Source organism: Eurosta solidaginis, chromosome 5, assembly GCF_040869045.1.
Source record: "Eurosta solidaginis isolate ZX-2024a chromosome 5, ASM4086904v1, whole genome shotgun sequence".
NCBI lineage: Eukaryota > Metazoa > Arthropoda > Insecta > Diptera > Tephritidae > Eurosta > Eurosta solidaginis.
The window spans coordinates 258189763-258212301 of NC_090323.1; the positions used below are offsets into that span (position 1 = coordinate 258189763).

The 22539-nt window shown below is 35.6% G+C and overlaps 1 protein-coding gene across 1 annotated transcript in view; it reads right to left on the minus strand.

The window, feature by feature from the left end:
• Mip (Myoinhibiting peptide precursor) overlaps positions 1-22247 on the minus strand; it is a 41941-nt gene extending 19694 nt beyond the window's left edge. Inside the window, exon 1 of the mRNA XM_067786425.1 lies at positions 21863-22247. The gene's annotated coding sequence lies outside the window, so the exon portion shown is untranslated. The remainder of the gene's footprint in view (positions 1-21862) is intronic.
• Positions 22248-22539: the final 292 nt, after the last annotated feature.

Below are 22539 nucleotides of genomic sequence, written 5' to 3' on the forward strand. Positions count from 1 at the left end.
GATTCTGCATAAGCCGGTTATTGTAAAAGCGTAAGCTTAAAAGCGTAAGCATTGTGGCGTAGGAGTAACATCGTAAACGTAATAACGTAATATTATAAGCGTGAGCGTAAGATTAAAAGCGTAAGTGAAATAGCTTAAGCATAATAGCTTAAGGCCATTACGCAATTGTGGAAAAGGGAGCATCAAATCGTAACCATGAAAGCGTAAGCATAGTTGCATTAGCGCAATAGCGTAAGCGTAATAACGTAATTCCAAAGGCGTAGGCGTACTTGCATAAAGGCAAAAGTTAGCAATAGTGGCGAAATCAAAATAGCTTATGCGTAGAAGCGTAAGCGTGATTGTGATTATAGAAGCATGAACGTTATATCGTTAGTATGATATTGTAAGCGTAGTAACGTAAGCATAGTCGTGTGAACGTAATCGACTAAGCGTAATAACATATGAGCACTCAAGTGTATCAGCGTAATCATAATCGCAAGCCAAAAAGCGTCAAATCGTTTAAGCGTGAAAGTATGCTATGCGAAAGCGTATTAGCGTAGAAGCGTTTTAGAATATCGACGTAAATACACAGTAAAATATCATCCTCATGTTTATACCGTATTCAAAAAAGGATTTCAAAAAGATTTTACGGCTCGATAGTGGAAAGGGAACTGAAGCTGGTATGAACTCGAAGCATCTGCAGGTAAATCGATCGTACCGACTTTCTTGACTTGTACATTGTTTTACAGGTGAAGATCTATGGCGTGGAGAGAGCATCCAAACTGATCGAAGACAGTACGGTCCTAAACACCAATTTAATGAGTTTTGTCTTTCAGCCAGGCTGCCTCAAAGGTATTACAATCTAACGTGATGAAGTCGGATACTGTGCGGGCCTCAATGTCTCCCTTTGCTGTGTATCTAGACGCAGCCACATTGCAGGAAATAAATTTGCACATGAGGTTGCTAGGAAAGGTTCCAAAATTGGAAATAAACAAGGCGGACAGCACCGTATGCCCACCGCTGGGTTATCTCCTGAGAAAAACCGAGGAATATGAGATTGGTTCAACGCACTTGCTATGAACCAACCGGCTTGATCGTGAGTTCTTAAGATACTTATGGCCATGTTTGGATAGGAAAAGTACTAGCTTCCTTCTCAAGCAAAACAAATTTGCAGTAAGGGAACTTACGAGTGCCATCAAAAGTTATTGGTCTATTGTACCGATGCTCCGACAGTGGCGCATATCATCAAGCTCCCTCTGCAGAAGCTGACAAGATGAGAAGAAAGAGGGGTAGATTCATTACATTCTCTTTCGATGTCCAAGACTGCAAACAAGTTGCCTTAGATCTCTGGGCGGCACGGTTTTCGATAATCAGGCAGTGCTTGGATGATAGAAAGAGGGGTCGATTCATTACATTCTCTTCCGATGTCCAGGACTGCAAACAAGTTGCCTTAGATCTCTGGACGGCACGGTTTTCGATAATCGAGCAGTGCTTGGATGATAGAAAGAGGGGTCGATTCATTACATTCTCTTCCTATGTCCAGGACTGCAAACAAGTTGCCTTAGATCTCTGGGCGGCACGGTTTTCGATAATCGGGCAGTGTTTGGATGATAGATCTTTTACAAATATATGTAAGTTCATCCGAAATAGTTAGTTGTTTTTTGAGGACCAAGGACATTAGATAGTATTCTGGTTGGATCTTGCACTCACTGAGGGCAGTCACAATGGACAAAAATGTGTCCCGAAAGAGTGTAGGAAATTCTCACGCAAGTTTCTTAACCTAATTTAATCTAACCTACTTAGTCATAAAATATGCTTGGACTTGAATGCAGAACCCTGAGAAGATTTAGCTAGGTTCTTATAACAACATTTCTTATCAAGATTTTAATCCACCAATTTTTGAGAAGTCTTAAACATAAGCATGAACCCTTGTACATGAAAGCTGTCACTCTTCCATCTTTCTCTGTGGCAATAAAAAGTTCCAGCGAAAGCTATCGTAGCCACTTTGCCAGTTCAAACTCTTTTATCTTAGTTGTGACCGCACGGAAGGAAGAAAAGCTCACTCTACTTGGTTGCTTTCATTGCTGTATATATGTATATATATATGTATGCATATATTATTCGTAATTTTTTCCATATATCTAGACATGGAAGGAGCTAAAGCTGGTTCTAATATATAAAGAACAGGAGGATGTCTATTTTGTTTATATATTTTCCCTTGTGCCTTTTAACTCTTATTTAGCGCGTTCATTTATCAATCATACGCCGCCAACTTGAGGCTTAGTTTCCTTATATTCAAGCATGCAGTGGCTTATTAAATTAGAAATGTACATATATATTCTTAACACAAATGAATAAATAAGCAACAAAATCTTTAAATTTGCATTTGACACCAACGCAATAGAACACCTTCAAACAAAATGTCAGCTGGTCAACGGCTTTTCAATTAATTTATATGAGCTAATCATAAAAGATGAAAGTGGAAACCTAGAGGATGTTTATTTAACCAACAACTACTTGGTGCGAATTTAAATTGCATTTACTGCTTTTGCTACTCAGGAACTTAAATAGCTGAGCATTTATTTGCAGAACGCCAAATAGAAAATTGTTCAAGTTCAAAACGATAAACTTTTTAAATAGCGTAAGGCCCGGTTTTTTTGTAGTTGGTTAAGCTAAGCTTAAAATAAGTTTGCTTAATCTCTAGTCAAATTTAAACTCAAGTTAAACTACTGAGCAGTTATTCAGTCACAGTTTAAGGCCACCTTTGGGGTAAGCTTTTCTGTACGGCAACATTGGTTTTAAACGGTTTTATTTAGCTTGAGTTGAACGAATCTTGTAATTGAAATTTAAGTAACTTCCCGATAAGCTACAAGCTTGAAACTTGGAATATAGTTCAGAACCCGATGACAATGCAATAATAAGAATCGCCGCTAGGTGGCGCAAGGATCGAGATATTCGCAAAATTCGCATTTGTGGTCCGATTTGGCTCATATTTGGAACACATAATACATGCAAGAATAGAAATCGACCTGTGAAAAAAATCGCCGCTAGGTGGCGCATGGATCGAGATATTCGCAAAATTCGCATTTGTGGGCCGATTTGGCTCATATTTAGAACACATAATACATGTAAGAATAAAAGGCGACTTATGAAAAAAAATCCCCGCTAGGTGGCGCAAGGATCGAGATATTCACAAAAATTGTATTTGTGGTCCGATTTGATTTGGTCCATATTTGGAATACATAATACATACATGAATAGAAAGCGACCTATGATGCCCGATTTGGCTCATATTTGGAACAAATGTTGCATACAGTCCAGTAGAAGTGACATCAAAATATTTTGGAGTTGGAGGAGGGACAAGCATACGTGGCGCAGAGTCGAGCAAAGTCTTTGGAAGGATTATGTATTGAGGACTTAGGTTTTAACAAATTGTCAGGAAAGAGTCCTTGTAATAATTAGTCACTAAATGAACTAAATAGGATGAGAAATAATAGGCAATTAAATAAAGACTAAAAACTTGAAAATAAAATAATTTAAAAAAATTTTTAAGTTAAACGGTTGATTTGTCTGATCAACGCCCTAGATTGATAAGGAGTGTGATGACTAGTACCTAGGAACTACCTAATTATTTTCTAGCTTTTCGTATTATTATTATTTCATGTGAGTATTGTTTTCAATAAAACCGTTTAACTTAAAAATTTTTTTTTAATTATTTTATTTATTATCTAGATAATTTGTAGATACGACAACAGCTGGATTTAGCTTACACAAAAACAGTTAAAAGATATTTCTCCAGCGATATATATATCTAGTTCCAGAGGTGAGATATTCAACATCATTATCTAGTTATTCCTAAACAATATAGTTCCCAAGTTGATAGAGGACTTCATTCTCCAATAACTATCCAATCTTTAAGAATTTTTGTAAAATTTATAGTTCCCGAATTGATCCCCAATGTCATTAGCATTTTCAAATTATTATTCAACCTTTGAGAGATTTTGGGAAATGTACAATTCTCAAATGAATATTCAATACGTTTTTCCAGTTGATATCATAAATTGGATATCTAGTTGAAGTGAAGTTGGAAAAAAAATCTCTAAGGTGGTACCATCAAAGCCAACAGCTATTTATTGTAAGAAATAAACATCTGATTGATAGCAGTGTATTTTATTTTATTTTCGTGGCATCATACACTTGAGTCCAGTCAAAGAACCACAAGTTGGGAACTATAATTTTTTCAACCTAAGTAATAGAACTTTTCGCTTTATAAAAAATTTACTCTTTTGCTGAGTATACAATAATTCTCAAGTTGCGTCACTGTTTCGTAACAACTCTTGAGATTTTAGAGGTATGCTAGTTATCAAGATGAGCTCTAATGTTATTCAAGCCCAAATGCTTGTTGGGTATATTCGACGCCGTTCTGAACGAACGCAAATCACCGATAGGTTAAACAGAGTTTAACCCTGCCAGATCGGCCGCTTAAGTTCAGCTTAAACTTCGGTTAAAGTAGACTGAAAAACTGCAGAATAAGCATAACTACAAACTGAGTTGAACTTGTACTGAAAAACCGGGCCTAAGTATAACCTTCAATATAATGGTGTGAAAAATATATTAAACTTCAGCTATAACGCTTGTCCTTGTGAAGCAAAACGTCTAGCGGCTTATTAAATAAACTATTATTCTTATTAAAAGAGCGTTGAATAAGTGGTTAACTAACAGTTCAATTATTTGCATAGCAGGCACAAGACCATCAAAGCAATACATTTTTCCTGCCGCAATTCTTTTGCGTCAAGCTAATAAAATTTAATAAATAAATAAAACCAAGTTCAACAGCGTATTGAAATGAGAAAAAATAAGAAGGAGTAAAGCCTTTAATGCCCTAATTTGGAATAGCGCGCTAAATATTGAAGTGTTTTTATTGACTCATCTTCTGGTCTGACAAAAATGCATGAAGGTGAGCTCAGCTTCTTCTATTTCCTAACCAACCGAAAATTTTTGTAGTGAGAAATTAGCTATTGGCTTATAATAATTTTTACTGTGCAAATATATTTGCTATCGAAAAGGAGGGAATCAACAGCTTGACGCGCTTAGTTGATATGAATGCATTCAGAAGCCAAGAGAAAGACTCAGTAAGTATATATATAAACCAGCGATCGTCAGCTGTAAAAATAATTATTCGCGCTCACTTCACACCATGGCAGGTTTCCGCCGAAAGTGGTCCTTTTCAAATATAACTTCACATCTTAACTTTCTGCGAAGTACGATTTTTGAAGGAACTATAGACTTAGAAACTCAGGTTGGTTTCGCCTTGCCCATTCAATTAAAAATTTTGCGAATCACTGTTATAAACACTCTCACTGTACAATAATTATATTCATTTGTTATATTGCAGCTTTTAACTGTGTTAGAATGTTTCAAAATTTACCAAAGAGCGGGAAAAATAATTTCATTTAATTCAAAGCAAGGCGAATTCAGTACCAGCTGTTGTTATCCCAAAGGCTGATTGCTTCTTCTTGATTATTTCCCCATACGACGCCTTATACTACAGCATGTCAGTTAATCGAAATCAATGAAAATTTTCTTTTGATTTGACATTCTTCTGTACGGCGAATTGGTTGAATTTGCTTTGCCACCACCTGGTATGAGGTCGCCTTGATTCAAAGTGTGAAAGCATCCTTAGCGAAATCAAATGCCGAAATCTTCTTCTTATGCTTTCCTCGCAACAAAAGTTGGAAGTTGTCAACATTTACATATCAGATGGCGCCAGTGTAGCTCGATCTGCCGTTCTCCATAAAAATGAAGAACTGCTTATGTGACAGAGCATTTACATTTTCTGTTAGACACAAGCAGTGTTGAGCATTATTCGAATAACTTTGTATTTGGATAATTATACGAAAAAAAAAATTTCTTAAGAAAATGACTCAAAGCTGATTTATTTATGAATAAATTATCTCTGAATAACTTTTTGATAGCTAATTTAATTTTAAATAATCTTCCAGTTGAACATTTTTGTAGAATACATATCCAAACCTGAAAGAGTGAAGTCACCGTTGTCTTCAACAAACACAAAACCCTGATCTAAAGTCAGGTTTTGAGCATTAAAGACTATCTTCAATAAAGGCAAAACCAAGTCAGTGTTTTTGAAGCTTTCTGCTCAATATGAGACTTACACAGTAGTTGTCTGTTTAGTTTAACTCCAAGGAAATTAACTTCGATAGACATTTGGACTTTGACTCCATAAATTGTAGGTGGAAGCAATGCATCGGCCTCTCTACGCCTAGTGGAGAAAGTATAGCTTGTTTTAGCAGGGTTACTAGATAATCCTCCGAAACAAATCACGTCAATAATATATATATATTCAGATTAATTGTTGCTTTCCTAGAAACTACTGTAGGAGAAGGGCATGGATAACACAAGTCCCTTGATCGAGCGTACATTCTGTATTAATCTAAGGCTACAAGAAGTGACTCAATCGCCAAACACAAAACGTAGGTGGGATTAATATAAGCTAGTTCGAAACTGAGTTGCAGCACGCCACTGTGGGGGCATCTGAAAAAATGTAATCCTCATATTACCATCTACAGGATGTCTTAGAACCGGACTGCACATGCTATTGAAAGTGGCTGCAAGATGATAAGTACTATGAAGGCTTTAATGGAAGTTACGGAAACGATTTCAGTTGCGTTGTTTATAAAAGAAAAATACTTTTCGCGTTTCACCTCAGGCTGAGCTTCTCTATCAATTTACGTCATGCTCCTTTTTATTTTTCCTACAAATTGGCAATGCGAGACCTACATGTTTTAAGCGGGAGTCATTGGTGCCGTATGTCGTATCACTGTAGTCGTATCCCTAACGTAATCAGCTGTTTATCGTTACGACGGTAACCAAAACCCAAATGGTTGGCTACGATACGGTTACGACCTTAGCGGCACAAATAATCGATTGTATTGATTCCATAAGGTTGGTCGAATCAGCTGTTATAAGGTTACCGATATAGTTACCGATAAAGCACCAATGTCTTCAGCTTTATGCCGACTCTGAACGGCATCTGCAAGGTAGAAGAGTTTTCACTGAAAATCTTTTTATGGCAGAAATACACTTGGAGCTTTTGCCAAATCACTGCCAAGAAAAACTTTTTTACAATTGAATAAACTTGTTTCTAAATTTTCGATGCTGTTTTGTCCGAGACTTTAACGCACGACCTTCGGTGTGGTAGGTGGAGCGAGCCGCCAGTCAAGTATTAGTTACAGTTTATGTTGAAGTTGCAGTTAGCCCCGGTTTTTCAGTACAAGTTCAAGTCCGTTTTTCAGTTAAACTACGCTTAACCTTAATCTGCAGTTTTTCAGTCTTCTTTATCTGAAGTTTAAGCAGAGCTTAAGCGGCCGATCTTGTAGGGCTAAACTCTAGTTAACGTATCCGATATTTGCGTTCCTTCAAAATGGCCTTGAATATACCCAACAGTCATTTGGGCCTGAGTACAATTACATAGAGCTCATGTTGATAACTAGGCATATTTCTAAAATCTCAAGAGTTGTTTCGAAACAGTTTATCAACTCGAGAATCATAGCGTACTCAGCTCAGAGGGATTTTTTATAAAACAAAAAATGCTATGACTTAAGTTGAAAAAATTTAATTCTTAAGTTTTGGTTCTCTAACTGGACTCGAATGTAAGATTCCATGCCACAGTATTTTCACGAAAATAAAATAAAATATATATAATTTATTTTTTATTAATTACGCTTTATTACTGCTATCAACCAGATGTTTATTTCTCACAATAAACAGCTGTTGGTTTTGGTGGTACCTACCGCCTTGGAGATTATGTTTTCAACTCCACCTCAACTCGATATCCAATGTAGGATACCAACTGCAGAAATGTCTTGAATATTCATTTGAGAACTGTACATTTCTCCAAATCTCTCAAAGGTCGGAAAAATAATTAAAGAATGATGTCATAAGGAAAGTTTCGATGCTGGAGATTCGAGAATTATATATTTTACAAAATTTATCAAAGGTTGGATAGTGATTGGAGAATCAAGTTGGATTTCAACTAGAGAACTATCTGGTTTAAGAATAATTAAATAATGATGTTGGATATCACCTCCGGAGCTAGATATATTTCGCTGGAGAAATTCTTTTCCCATGTTTGTTGGGTAAACATAATCCAGCTGTTGCCATATCTAAAAATTGTCTAGATAATAAAAAACCAATGCCGCACAAAAAAGCCTACCCCAAAGGCGGCCTTAAACTGTGACTGAAAACTGCTCAGTAGTTTAACTAGAGTTTAAATTTGACTAGAGTTTAAGCAAACTTAGTTTAAGCTTAGCTTAACCAACCACTGAAAAAGCGGGCTTTAATGTCAAGTAAATGGATATGATAGTGGTTACGAGTTTAGTTACTGTAACGCTGCAGAGAAATTCCAAACACTTTTGTGGAAAACATATTTCATTTCATTTTACTTTGAATTATCAAACAACTTACTTAATTTGCCTGTTTTAGTTGTTGTTGTATTTATTCTTCCTGTAATTGCCTCAGTCGTTTTCTTCTTTTTTTCTTGCTTTCTTTCATTTTGAATATCATTAACAACATCTAATCGCTATCTTCATCATCTTACTGGCGCTAGTCTGTGAAACTCAACCGAATCAAACGAAGTTAAATGTAAATATTTAAATACTCAGCACCGCAGCAGTTTTCCAAGAAAGTAGAAAGCACAAATTATAAAAAGAAGAAGCATGCTCCAAGGGTTTTAGGAATTATTTGTAACTTTATAGACACTTTAGTTATAACTCTTCAGTAACTAAGCTCCTTAGACCGCCTTAATGTGGTATTTTCTCAGAACCTCAGTTGATTGCTCCTACTTCCAACGCATTTCTGACATACTTGATACATAATGTAATTACCGTACATACATACATATATAAGTATAAATATTTATTTTTGGGATAAAAAATTTAAATTCTTAAAACGACCATACTTCAGCGCAAATAAATATGTAAATACTTAAGCAAATAAAATAGTCCCTAAGTAAGATAAATTTCGCGCGTCAATACAACAGAAACACACTAAGCGTAGGTGTTAAAAACCCAAGTAAGATTGTCGAAAGATGGGTGAAACTCAATATTTTAGTTAGGTGGCTAAGAATAGAAAAAATATCCGTGTGATACAAAACCCTTATTATCACTAAGAAAATGTTTAGAAGACCCATCTAGCGGCAATTATTGAAAATGGAGAGACAAATTTCATTTGCGACTGTGTACAATACATACTGAAATTTAACGATACTAATATATAGACGATACTATATATATTTTCTGCGCAACAATTTCATAAGTGAAGATAAAGTTACACACTTAGCAGTCCATATAAAATTTACTTGCATATGTATATGCATGGAAAAAACACAGTTATTGATAATGGCTCCTATTATGAGACAAATAGGATCTTCGGCTATAGTCGAAAGAGCTGATCGAACGAATTTTTATTCGGTATTATGACGCTCATTGGACGAAAACTAGCGTCATTTTTCGATAATTCGAATATGAAGCAATAACAACAATTCTCAGATTTTGCGCTCAGGGATCGTCTCAACTAAGCATTGGGAATGAGAATGCACTCGCACTTTTTTGCCGTCTGATCCTTTGCGCAAGTTCTTTTTGCTATAAGAGAATTTTGTTTTATTTTTTAAACCAGTATTTCAAGCTGTTGCTTTGTTTTCAATGCCATGGACCCATATAAAATTAATACAAATATTTTAAAATTACTACTATCTAGCAAAAAAATAGAAGGTAAACCGCAAAAACTTACATTTTAAACAACCTTATTTTAATTCGGTACAGTGTCGACAACAAACTTCTGTTCGGTGCAAAATTAGATACGCAACGAAAATTTCCGCAGCGATGAGCTGTAATAATACGAATTTTAAATTCAATTTTCGATGCCTGATAACCAGCGATGATGATTATGCTGTCTTTGTTAACGTTCGAATCGCTGAACTGTCGAATAAATAACTCCAATATTCAGTGTTACAAAATTGTCTTTATTTGGACTACTTCGGAGTAGTACTTAAGAAATTCAATTATACTTTACCACTAGCGTGTTTAAATCAAACTGATTAGTTATTCCTCAGCTTACGCTGCTTTTATACTCTCTGTTACCTCGTTCGCATATTTCTCCTTAGGTCTAGACATTTCACGCACATGCCTTCTAGAACAGTTGTATCTCATGCTTGGTTATTTAGCTATATACATGTATATCTGTAGTTTATGCTTTTCTTCTAGCCATATGCGTATGTATGTGGGAGTAACAACTTCTGCTCTTAGCTGCCGGCTACATTATCTCTCTGCTTCAAGCTGATGGTTGGTTATATTTATGGAATATTCTTCGTTGCCTTGTACATAAGTGTGGCTGCTTGCTGTTTTTTTTTTTGTTGTGATTATTTACTAACTGCATAGTGATGCTAATATTCGCCACAATATGTTAGAAAAATTGCAAATATTTCCAAAGTGTGTCAAGCATTCAAGTTGTTGGACCTCTTTCTTTTAATGCTACCAGCAAATGAACGAAACATTCTTGAGATATTTCGTCTTAACCTAACTTTCCAAAATTGTATATTCAAGACGAACATGGTTCCCAACTAAAAATGTTCATATTTTGTGCTGCATATCTAAATCATTTCTTTTCTTTTATTACATATTACCGTTATATGGACAAGGACATCCTATCCTATACACAAGCACAACTAAGTATAAATATATGTATCAACATAACTCATATGCAAACTTTAGTTGACTAAGCATTAACTGCTTAAATAAACATTCAATAGCCGAAGGAACTATTTTGAGTTTGTTTGTATGTAATACAAATAAGCATTATGCTTTATCAATGAAAATAACGCTTTAAAGTGCTAACACGAAGTTCTGTTCAACTTGAATAACTGCGATGTAGAAAAAATGTCATCAATATTTTTAAGATATTAGCACTTATACACGTTGCCTAAATCTATTTTCAACTATTTGGTTTATGCATTAACAGAAACATGTCATTGAATGAAAGAAGATATTTATTTTAATAGTATACCTCAATTCATTTTTAACGGGTTCAAACATATCCTCCCAACAACAGTGGGACAATCTGTATATGTATATACATATATCAAATTCAAATTATACATAAAAGCGGCCCGGCAACTCCAATACAAATGGAATCTTTGATTCTGCATAACTCTTGAAGTATTCGTGCTAGAATATTGAAAATCAGTAAAGAGTTATATGAAGTCAATCCCTAGCACCACCTAGAAAATGTGAGGTGAGGAAGAAGGGGCGGGGGGTCGCACCACCCATACAAATGTAATATTGCATACTGCACATATCTGGAAGTAGTAATGGTAGAATAATTCCTAAGGAACTATGTGACGTTAAATCTTAGCAGCACCAGTAAAATGTGGAGTCGGAGAAAAGGAGGTGTGGCACCTTCACTAAGAATGTGATTTTTCAGAACTACTACTGCCGTGCAAACTTGATACCCGCAGATATGCCTTTCCATTTTAAGTGCCTCCAATTTCCTATTCCTATCAATAAAGCTCAACGACAGTTATTAGCCTACCAACTCATGTTGCACCCATGGCCAATTATACGTAGCTCCAGAGTTGGTTCATCGAAAATCTTTTTATATATATTACAAATAATATTACAAAAAAAAAAAAAAAATATCGTATATCTTATGGTTTTCAGAAATACCTAAGCTTGGAAATATACAAATTTAAAATGCATTTAAGTGCGGTTTTTTTTTTAAACCCACGGGCATAAGTTGGTTTCTATTCATTTTTTCTCACACAGTAACTAATATTAATAATAAAGTTTATATTATACGAGCAGACGTTGTTGTTCCTAAATTTGATGTATATGCAACACTTTTACTAAGTTTTTATCCCTTGCTCTCCCTCCTCTCCCTTTTCCTCTACCACTCTATCTTTGTCTAACCTTATCTCTTTCTCCTTCCCTTCTTTTTTCTTTCTCACGTTTCTTCCCAAGGCGAATTCATTATAGGTGGTGTTATCACATCAACTGATTGCTTCTTTTTGATTATTTTCCATACAATGCCTTGTACTACAACATGTCAGTTAATCGGAATCAATGAAAATTTTCTTTTGACCTGACCTTCATCTGCACGGCGAATTGATTGAATTCGCTTTGCCACCACCTGGTATAGATTCGCCTTGTTTCTTCCATACATTCAGCAATCCGCTTCCTAAAAATTTTTTTCGAAATATTCACTTAAGCGAATTACAAAAAATTGCGTCATAAGTTAGATGTTTTTGCATAGATCGGCTCCTTGTTAACTACCCAGAAAAATAGCATCTAAAGTTCTTCATATTGTAACCTATCAATATATGCAGTCGTATCCAAAATGTGATTTTAGAACTGATCGGTCTCTGATGCAGCTCCAGAAAAAGAGTCTCTGATCAAATTCGCGAAAAAAGCTTAATTGGAATAGTTTCAGGAAATTTTAACAAAATCTTCTGAGTGTATATAAGGATATATACATATTAAGCTTTGTCTTCACCAATCATTTATAATATATGAGAATGTATAAAAAATATGCGGCTCTAATTGGTTTTGTTTCATAAATGTGTACATATATGGCGCCGAAAGCAAAACGACATGAAATGAAAATGCTTACATATTTACATACAAAGGTAAGAATGCTCTCTCTAGCTGACTTGTTTCACAATCCGATCTTATTCAACATTTGATGTGGTGGAATGCTCGCGCCGAAAGCTGAACACCAGAGATAATTTTAAAATAGAGATATTGCAGGCGCGAACTTCAGTGGAAAGCAGCGGAGCTTTACAAAATTCTAGGTGACTTTCACCACACCAAAAACTTTAACACAATTTTTAACATAATTTAAGCACACAAAATACACTGATTGAAGTTTTAGAGAGTAAAAATTAAAATTCTGAACAGATTAGCTGAATAAAAAGTATACAAATAATTGTTAAATAACAAATACAGACAGTGGTAGTTTAACACATTCTGCTGTGGTGAGTGGTGAATGTGACCTACTAGAGTTTTGTGAAGCTTGCTTCACACTATTTTTCGTTCCTGCAACATCTCTATTTTAAAATTGTCTCTGCACACACGCAAGCTTAGGCTTACCGATCCATGATTTCGCTAGAATTTAGAAATTTTTCTACGCTTTGGAAAAGGTTTCTATCATTTTACATTTTATTCCTTTTTCACCTGCAAAACGTTAAAGTCAAACTGATCTCCTTGCGGGGATTTAATGGCTCTAATATACCATGTTATCTCTCATCCTTCTGTTACTTGCGTTTTTTTTTTTCGGGTATAAAGGCCGGAACACATAAGATTTTCGATGCAGCATCGTGTGTTGATAGATGAATTGATTGCATGCGTTTGCATGGGGCAAATTTTATGTGTTCCGGATTTAACGCTTGCTGCGCTACCACTGTCAAAGAGAACGCGTTGTTCCCTTTCGCGCATATATGTGTGTGTATCTTTTGTTATCTTGTGCTTACGTTTAAGTTGTCGCTTTCTAGTTGTGGGAGTATATATGTAAAATTTAAAGCGCTTAAAAAATGGTAGCAATGAGTTACCCTAAAAAATATTTTCGATAGACCAAAAAAAAAAATGATTTGTTTGGCCCACCCTAATAAATGTGCGTTTGCATAAGTATATTTACGCATTTATGATTATCAATTTACTTTCATATATGCAGCTGCGTACATTTGTTTAATCAACAATGGACATTCGAAATAAAATTCGTAAAAATATATTCATCTTTATATTTTTGTTTGTTTTCGTATTACCAGAGAAAGCTAAACGTGGGACACCCGTGTAAATTTGATTGGCTATAAATGATCAATTTAGCTATTAGCATTTTTATTGGATAGCATTGTGCGTGTAAAATATGTATTGTTGTTGCTTATCCTTTTTATTTCCTTTTTCAGTTTTAGCATTTATGGCAGAGAAATGTTGGTAGTCAATTGATGTGGCTAAATTTTTTACTTAATTTCCAATGCTACATATCAGAGAGGATACAAGCATTTAAGTTTGGCCGTGATTTTGCATAAATGAATTCATTCGAATATATAGAAAAACCCCTTCAAGTGTTTTATTGTGAAAGTTTTTTCTGCTAATGCAGAAATTTTTTATGAATGCGCGCAATTGTGGATCTCAAACATAGCTGTTGTTGTAACAAGCTAATCATGATATTTTTTGAAGGGAATAATGCATAGACATTTTGTGCTGAACAAAGTCATATCGCTGCAATCCCAAGACTTCTTTACGTAAGCTTAGAGAGTTTCAGATTTGACACCCAAGGAGATATTTCTTCTTATAAAAAAATTAGCGTGTGTGCTATCAAATGTTTTCATAAATTTGCAAAATGTGGAATCAACGTGAAGAAAACGAAAGCTCGGACGAACGATTCGCCTCCAAAAGATTTCGTCTAGCAATGGTATTCTCAATCATTTTCGTTGGCCTTTACTTTATGTCAAACAGGAAGGCGAAAGCAAGTGTCAAATGATATGTTGCCATCGTCTAACATAGTGCAAATACAGTAGCGATTCGTCTCTGAAACGAGCATGTATTTCGTAATAGACAATGAGGCCCTAACGTTTCCTGTTTTCAAACAGAATTTAAATTTCAAAATCTCTATAATAGCAGTATAACGTTTCTTTGTAGACTAATAAATTTTTGCAGCTGGTGAGTTATACGGCGTGTGAGTAATCTTTTGTTAAATTGAACAAACGCTTAGGTTAGATCGCAGGGCGGCCGAAAACGCTGAAGGAATTTTTAAAACTTTTCCTTCTGAGTCAAACAGGAAGTTCTTTTATTTTAGAGTAATTTTATTCTTTTTTTATACCCAGCTGTGCTTGTACACAGTGTGTTATAACTTTGATTGGATAACAGTTGGTGGTACAGGTAAAAAGGAATCGATGTATATATCGGTCATATATCAAAATCACCAGTATCGAAAAAAAATGTTATTAAGCCATGACCGTTCGTCCGTCCGTCTGTCCGCCTATCTGTCTATTGGTCGGTATATGGGCTTATCTGGGCCCAAAATAGATTGGTATTGAAAATGAGCGAAATCGTGGTTATGGTCCGATTTTGCTCATTTTTAATCTTTTTATACTCAGCTGAGCAGAGATCACAGAGTATATTAACTTTGTTCGCATAACGGTAATCAGTAACGGCATAAACTAATCGAGATAGATATAGACTTCTATATATCAAAATGATCGGGGTGAAAAAAGAAATTCATTTAGCCATGTCCGTCCGTCCGTCCGTCTGTAAACACGATTATTTGAGTAAAATTTGAGGTATCTTGATGAAATTTGGTATGTAGGTTCCTGGGCGCTCATCTCAGATCGCTATTTAAAAAGAACGAAATCGGACAACAACCACCCCCACTTTTTCGATATCGAAAATTTCGAAAAACCGAAAAAGTGCGATAATTCATTACCAAAGACGGATAAAGCGATGACCTTATGACGCAAAATAGAAATTTAGAAACATTTTGGACAATTGTCGTGGCACCGCCCACTTTTAAAAGAAGGTAATTTCAAAGTTTTGCAAGCTGTAATTTGGCAGTCGTTGAAGATGTCATGATGAAATTTGATAGGCACGTTACTCCTATTACTATATGTGTGCTAAACAAAAATTAGCGAAGTCGGATGACGAACACGCCCACTTTAAAAAAAATTTTTTTTAAGTCAAATTTTAACAAAAATGTTATTTGACTCCAGTAATGATATGGTGCAACAAAATACAAAGATAAAAGAAAATTTCAAAATGGGCGTAACTCCGCCCTTTTTCATTTAATTCATATAGAATACTTTTAATGGCAAAAGTCGAACAAAAATTTACCAATCCTTGTGAACGATCCTTGTGACGATAACTGTTTTCTGTGAAAAAGAGCGGAATCGGTTGAAGCCACGCCCAGTTTTTATACACAGTCGCCCGTCTATCCTTCCGCTCGGCCGTTCACACGATAACTTGCGCAAAAAGTGATATATCTTAACTAAACTTAGTTCACGTACTTATCTGAAGTCACTTTATCTTGGTATAAAATATGGCCGAAATCCGACTATGACCACGTCCATTTTTCCGATATCGAAAATTACGAAAAATGAAAAAAATGCCATAATTCTGTACCAAATATGAAAAAAGAGATGAAACATGGTTTTTTGACGCAAAATATAACTTTACAAAAAACTTTGTAAAATGGGTGTGACACCTACCATATTAAGTAGAAGAAAATGAAAAAGTTCTGCAGGGCGAAATCAAAAGCCCTTGGAAGCTAGCGGTACCCAACAGAAGATGTTCTTGGTCACGCTGGTCCACATTTTGGTCGATATCTCGAAAACGCCTTCACATATACAACTAAGGGCTATTCCCTTTCAAAACCCTCATTAATACTTTTAATTTGATATCCATATCGTACAAACACATTCTAGAGTCACCCCTGGTACACCCTTATTGCTATATCTCGAAAAGGCGTCCACCTATAGAAGTAAGGCCCACTACGTTTTAAATAATCATTAACACCTTTCATTTGATACACATGTCATACAAACACATTCCAGGGTTACCCTAGGTTCATTTTGCTAAATGGTGATTTTCCCTTATTTTGTCTCCAAAGCTCTCAGCTGAGTATGTAATGTTCAGTTACACCCGAACTTAGCCTTCCTTACAACAACAGCATTTCAAGTGCAAATCTGGTATGTAATGTTCGGTTTCACCAAAACTTAGACTTTCTAACTTGTTATAACTCATTTCAAATTTGACTTATAAGTCGCAATAATTGTTTCAGAAACATTGAAGAACGTCATATCTCAGCATTTTTTTATAAACGTCCCAGCTTATGTGAAAATATATGGAATTTGAGCTCAGGTAGGACGTTATTGAAATAAGTTCTGAGAAAGGGCGTTCTTCAACCGAATTTTGAAATAGGGCGTTTTTGAAACCAGTTCTGAAATAGGGCGTTATTCAAAACTTTTCTGAGGTAGGGCTTTTTTTTAGCAGAGGTAGGGTGCTATTCCACTCAGCAATCGAAACTGAAAGGAAATATCAAATAGTTCTATGAATAGAGTTGCCGTTTCGGTAACCAAATTTTTGTGTGTAAACAGCGACCAAAGTGTAAACGAAACAAATTTTTCGATCGTTTATTGTGATCTGGCTACGGCACTTCACAGAATATATTGCACAGAGTAGTGTTATTGTCAACTATTAAGGTATGACTACCCGCTAACGTGAGTCGTGGATTTTAAGGTAATCAAAGCGAAAACACATAAAACTAAAACCATTAAGGTACTAGCCCGACTATCTCGGGAACGATATGGTATGACCTCATGAAACCTTCTAGCCATAACGCCCTCCCCCCAGATCCATACGGAACTTCGTGTCGCCAGAGCCTTGGCTGTTCAGGAAACAGGATTCGCCACGGGTAGTTGAGGTTGACAATTGGGTTGGAGGAGCTATATATTGCGCTGACAACTCCTTGAATCAATTCGGTATTTTAGTCGCCTTTTACGACAGTCATACCTGCCGCGGGTATTAAGCCCCCTACCCGCTGGGTTGATTCTAAATTTCTAAACCTTTACCGTGTTTTTGGGTTTTTTCTCGTAGAATCAACTTCAAATAGCAGGGATGCGTGCTTATTTTTGTCTAAGATGACTCGTTTCTGAACTCCTCTCCAGTTGGATGTCTACCAGGTGCATGTGGAGTAGTAGCAGTCTTTTGCTACAAAATATTTGGCTTCAAGTGTTTCTACAGTTTGATAGTATCTAACTACTTTAATTGGGGTATCGATATTTCTGTTCTATCCGACCGACTCCCAACTTTGGTGTCTGAGATCGTTGGGGCTATGGACGAATAGATTACCAGTTTTGATATGTGATGAATGTGAGATTGCTATCACTTGCTCTTGCGCGGTCCTTAATGTAGAAAGTGCAACCGGAGCAAGTTTGAAAATGAGATATTTATGTTCCGATCCCGCACAAAGTTGGCAAAACAAGCAAAAAATTTTCGCTGATCATTTTTGTAATCCATCATGGCTGAGTTATTTTTTTTTTTTTCCTACCTAAAGGTTAAAGCGTACGAGGGCTATTCGGCCGAGTTGTATAAAATCCGATGAGTAGCAAATTTGGTTTCAAATGGTCTATTGATGCTAATAAAAGCTTAATATTTCATACTTAGACTTCGACTTTCTACTTTAGTCTTTTCTTGACTTTTTTCCCCAATTATAAAAGTAAAGAAGATGTACCCGATTGGTGTTCTTTGAAGGTCGGAAATTAAAAATTCCATCAGAAAATCTACTAATGTGACTTAAGCTTATGCTTATGTCCATTGCAAGCAAGAGATCCTGTACGTTCCGGTAACAAGCACCATTAACGTATAAGCACGACCATCTCCGAAATGATTTGGTATGACCTTATTGAACCTTCTACGCCATCCGGCCCACTCCCTAGTTCCACAAGGAAGTTGGGGTCATCAAAGCCTTGGCTCCTAAAGAAACTGAATTCGCCATGGGAAGACGGGGTTGCCAATTGGGCTGGAGCAGCTATAAATTGCACTGGCAATCTTTTTAGAGGCTGTCTTAAATCATTTGGGTAGTTTATTCGCCTCTTACGACAGGAATACCTTGCGCTGGTATATTCTAAGCCTCCTAACTGGCTGGAGATATACTTCATTAGGGGAATCAAATCGTGAGAAAAAACATCTACAAAAACATAAATTATATAGAGTGGGAGAACGGCGTTGCCTTAATATAGAGATAGAAAGGTATAAACGTTATTTGTTATGGAAAATTATAAAAGTGGTCAGAGCGCAAGCAATATTTGAAGCTTGTGCAATATATGGAAGCAAGTATCGCACTTCCTGCCTCGCATAACTTGAGCTTAATTTAAAATGAGTTGACTTTCTTGTTGACTATTCAACTTCAATATTTCTCCTTAATGTTAGGAGTTATTAACTTCCCTCCGCTGGCGCGAACAAAGCGACCACTATGCAAAACAAGAGAATTTCTTGGCAGGATCAGGCTGCAGTGCTACCTGTCGTATGAGTAACACCAAAACTGCCCACGAAAATGTGATATGATCTAATAGCAGACATTCTGGAACATAGCAGCAATGCAAAAAAGCTTCAAAAATGGAGGGGTATTGTGCGTTCCCACCAGTGTATTTTCAAACGCAAATTACTCTAGACCAACTCCATCAAATTTCATAATTCAGTTCTAACTTATTGCCAACTATCAGAGTATTTATTCAAATCGCGCCCATGAATACTCTATATTCTAGTGTAGCCATAAAAAAAATGTTTTCTTGGAATACACAAAGACTAAGCTTCAGTCGCATCAATATATGTCGTCATGGTATATTTTTTGTAAAGCTACAACCTCGCCACATTCTTTTAAAAAAGAATATTAGTAAATTAACTAAAATAGGTAAGCTATAATTTTGTCGTCTGGTCCAAACTTGATTTTGATTTGATTTTTGGATTGAAACTAGTTTTTTCACAATTAAACTTAAAACTGTCAAAATACTCAAATAAATCAGAGCAGCTAGCAATGTCCCAATATAATAAACAAGGAGTTTTGCAAGAAGGCAGCATCCCATTGTGAAGTGTTTAAGTTTTGGTTCCCAAAAATATATTTGTGATTAGGAAATACGGAAGTTATTTTTCATACCACATCGAGTAGTCCTTCCTTTCTTTTTCAATCCCATTTTCAAATTCCCCACTAAGGTATCATTAAGTGGCACTATGTTGGTGCAACATGTTGCTAAAGCTGATCAATCTGAACGGCATCTGCAAGGCAAATGCATTTTCACTGAGAAGGTTTTCATGGCAGAAATACACTCGGAGTGTTTGCCAAATCACTGCGTGGGGTGTCCACGATAAGAAAAACCTTTTTTTTTAAACAATTTTTGATGTTGCTTTGCCTGGGCCCTATTATATATCTGATACAAATTTCCAAAACCCATTAGTGACCTTTAAACCTTTGAGTGAACCAATAATTGTCATCAAAATCAAAATTACACCGTTTCGCATAAAGTAGCCATCATATTTTTCTAAAAAGAGGCATCTCAAATATAGCATTTACATTGTAGCTCCTGTTGTTTATTTTAAGTTTGCATTTAAATGTTAAACTGTTGACCAGACATGCTTCGGCCGTGTGTGGAGAATCTTGTTAAGTTTAAGCTTTAGTTTTTATGAAATAAGTAAAATTTCAAAGTAAGACATTTTCGACCAATTTTTCATATATTTCTGGAGGCTTCAGGAAGGTGCTACGAGCTGATGGAACATTTTGCCGAAGACTTACTTGGAATTTTCACTTCTGCGGTAAAAAAAAACTACGAAAGGACTAAGCGTCGCGAATTTAAGTGCTTATATGAATTTCTAGGACACCAAAGTTATGACCTTTCCATGTTTCTTATGCCTTGACCAAAGATCCCTTGTTACCCGAAATTTTTAAATACAAACAAAAAATAATCAGATGAGCTTTAAAGGAGGGATAATAAACGAAAATGATCTCTACTAAGTCTGCTCTCTGAAAAATATCATAGTTGCTCTGTAGTATGAAGCAGCTCTAACTGTATTGTAGAATGACCGATGTCCGCCCCTAAATTTGAAGATTATGTTGAGAGGGTTTCGGAAAATTTTTTTTAAATTTTTTTTGATCCTTCGAAATACAGCCGAAAATGTTTTTTCGTTGTAACTTGGTTATTTGACGTCCGTATTTTAAAATTGATATGTCATTATTTTGGCCTTGAGAAGCTTCAAATTTCCGTTTAATGTCCTTTTAAGCTATGAAGTCGTTTTCACATGATTAGGTCAGCTAACAAAATTTTATCCCCCCCCCATAGCCATGTCCGTCCGTCCGTCCGTCTGTCCGTAAACACGATAACTTGAGTAAATTTTGAAGGTATCTTAAGGAAATTTGGCATGTAAGTTCCTGGGTACTTATCTCAGATTGCTATTTAAAATGAACGAAATCGGACTATAACTACGCCCACTTTTTCGATATCGAAAATTTCGAAAAACCGAAAAAGTGCGATAATTCATTACCAAAGATGGATAAAGCGATGAAACGTGGTAGGTGGGTTGATCTTATGACGCAGAATAGAAAATTAGTAAAATTATGGACAATGGGCGTGGCACAGCCCACTTTCAAAAGAAGGCAATTTAAAAGGTTTACAAGCTAATTTGGCAGCTGAGTATGTAATGTTCGGTTACATCCGAATTTAGCTTTCCTTACTTGTTGGTTATTGTTATTGTACCACTCCTCTTCACTGCAGAATATTGTTTGTGTACTATATATAACAGTTATTATATACCGGTGTTAAGCTCATTAATTCTTAAAAATGTTAAGTATATATTTTTCCAAAAATTTCACTCCCTCACATTTTAAGCTTAGTCTTGTAATTGGATAATTTTAGTTATCATTCTACACCAAACTATTGATACATAAATGCTGAAGGAAATTTTGTACTTTTTTAAATTGAAGATTCCAAAAAAAATGTATGAATAAATTTTGAAGAAAACAAGAAGTTATACGTAAATATTTTTTTTAAAATTTCCTAAAATTTAAGATAAAAGATAATATCAGCTTTACCTTGTCCTATATAAAATATAACTCCGCATATTCAAAAAACAATCACAAATTACCCACTTTTGTCATTTTCTTATGTCTACGATATTCGCCCAATTAATTCAGACGCTTAATACGTTGTAGTTAACGGTATTTTGTATTAATTATCTGCTTCGTTCCATAGCCAGCGACGCTTGGAATTATTTACCACAAAATTTTAAAAATAAAACTTAAAATTTTCGTTAAATAAATCATCATCACTCACCTTTCTTAGTGCGCTTGAACTTAGATAAATTTATTCCTTTTTATATGTTACTTTTATTGCACTATTTCCTGTTACACTTTACGAGCTTTATGCTACGTCAGTTATTCGTGACTTGTTGCACCGCTCACTTTATTAGTTTTGCCGCGTTTAATTAATTTCACCACGCCTTACTTTTAATTTAATTACACAGTGAGAATAAGATACATTCAATTTCACCGCGCAACTTATGCCAGTCAACTAATTTCAATCAAAAACGAAAGCAAATAAAACGTTTTCACACAAATACAAACAATGCAAATAATCTTTGGTTTATATTAAGCTTGCAGTTACAAAAGGAAATGTCGATTTTGAGTGCTGCCGGTTTCCAGTTAGCAAAGCAACTGAGTTCTTCCACCTGTTGATCGACGTTAAATGCGGCGAGCTCGCCAAGTGAACAGTTATTTATATGTGCCATCGGCAACATGGGCGTAGAGAGTATTTTTTCATGAAAGGGTGCTTAAGATAATTTTGCTTTAGATTGTATCGTAAGCAAACAAGTTCCCTTCCTAGGGTAGTCAATAACCTTTTCGTTGGTTTTAAAGCTTAGACGAACTCCAAAACGACCGACTATGTGGCTTAGTAAGGCCTCAGGATTGCATTGACTAAAACTGCTAGCCCTCTAGTCAGAGTTGCTTCCG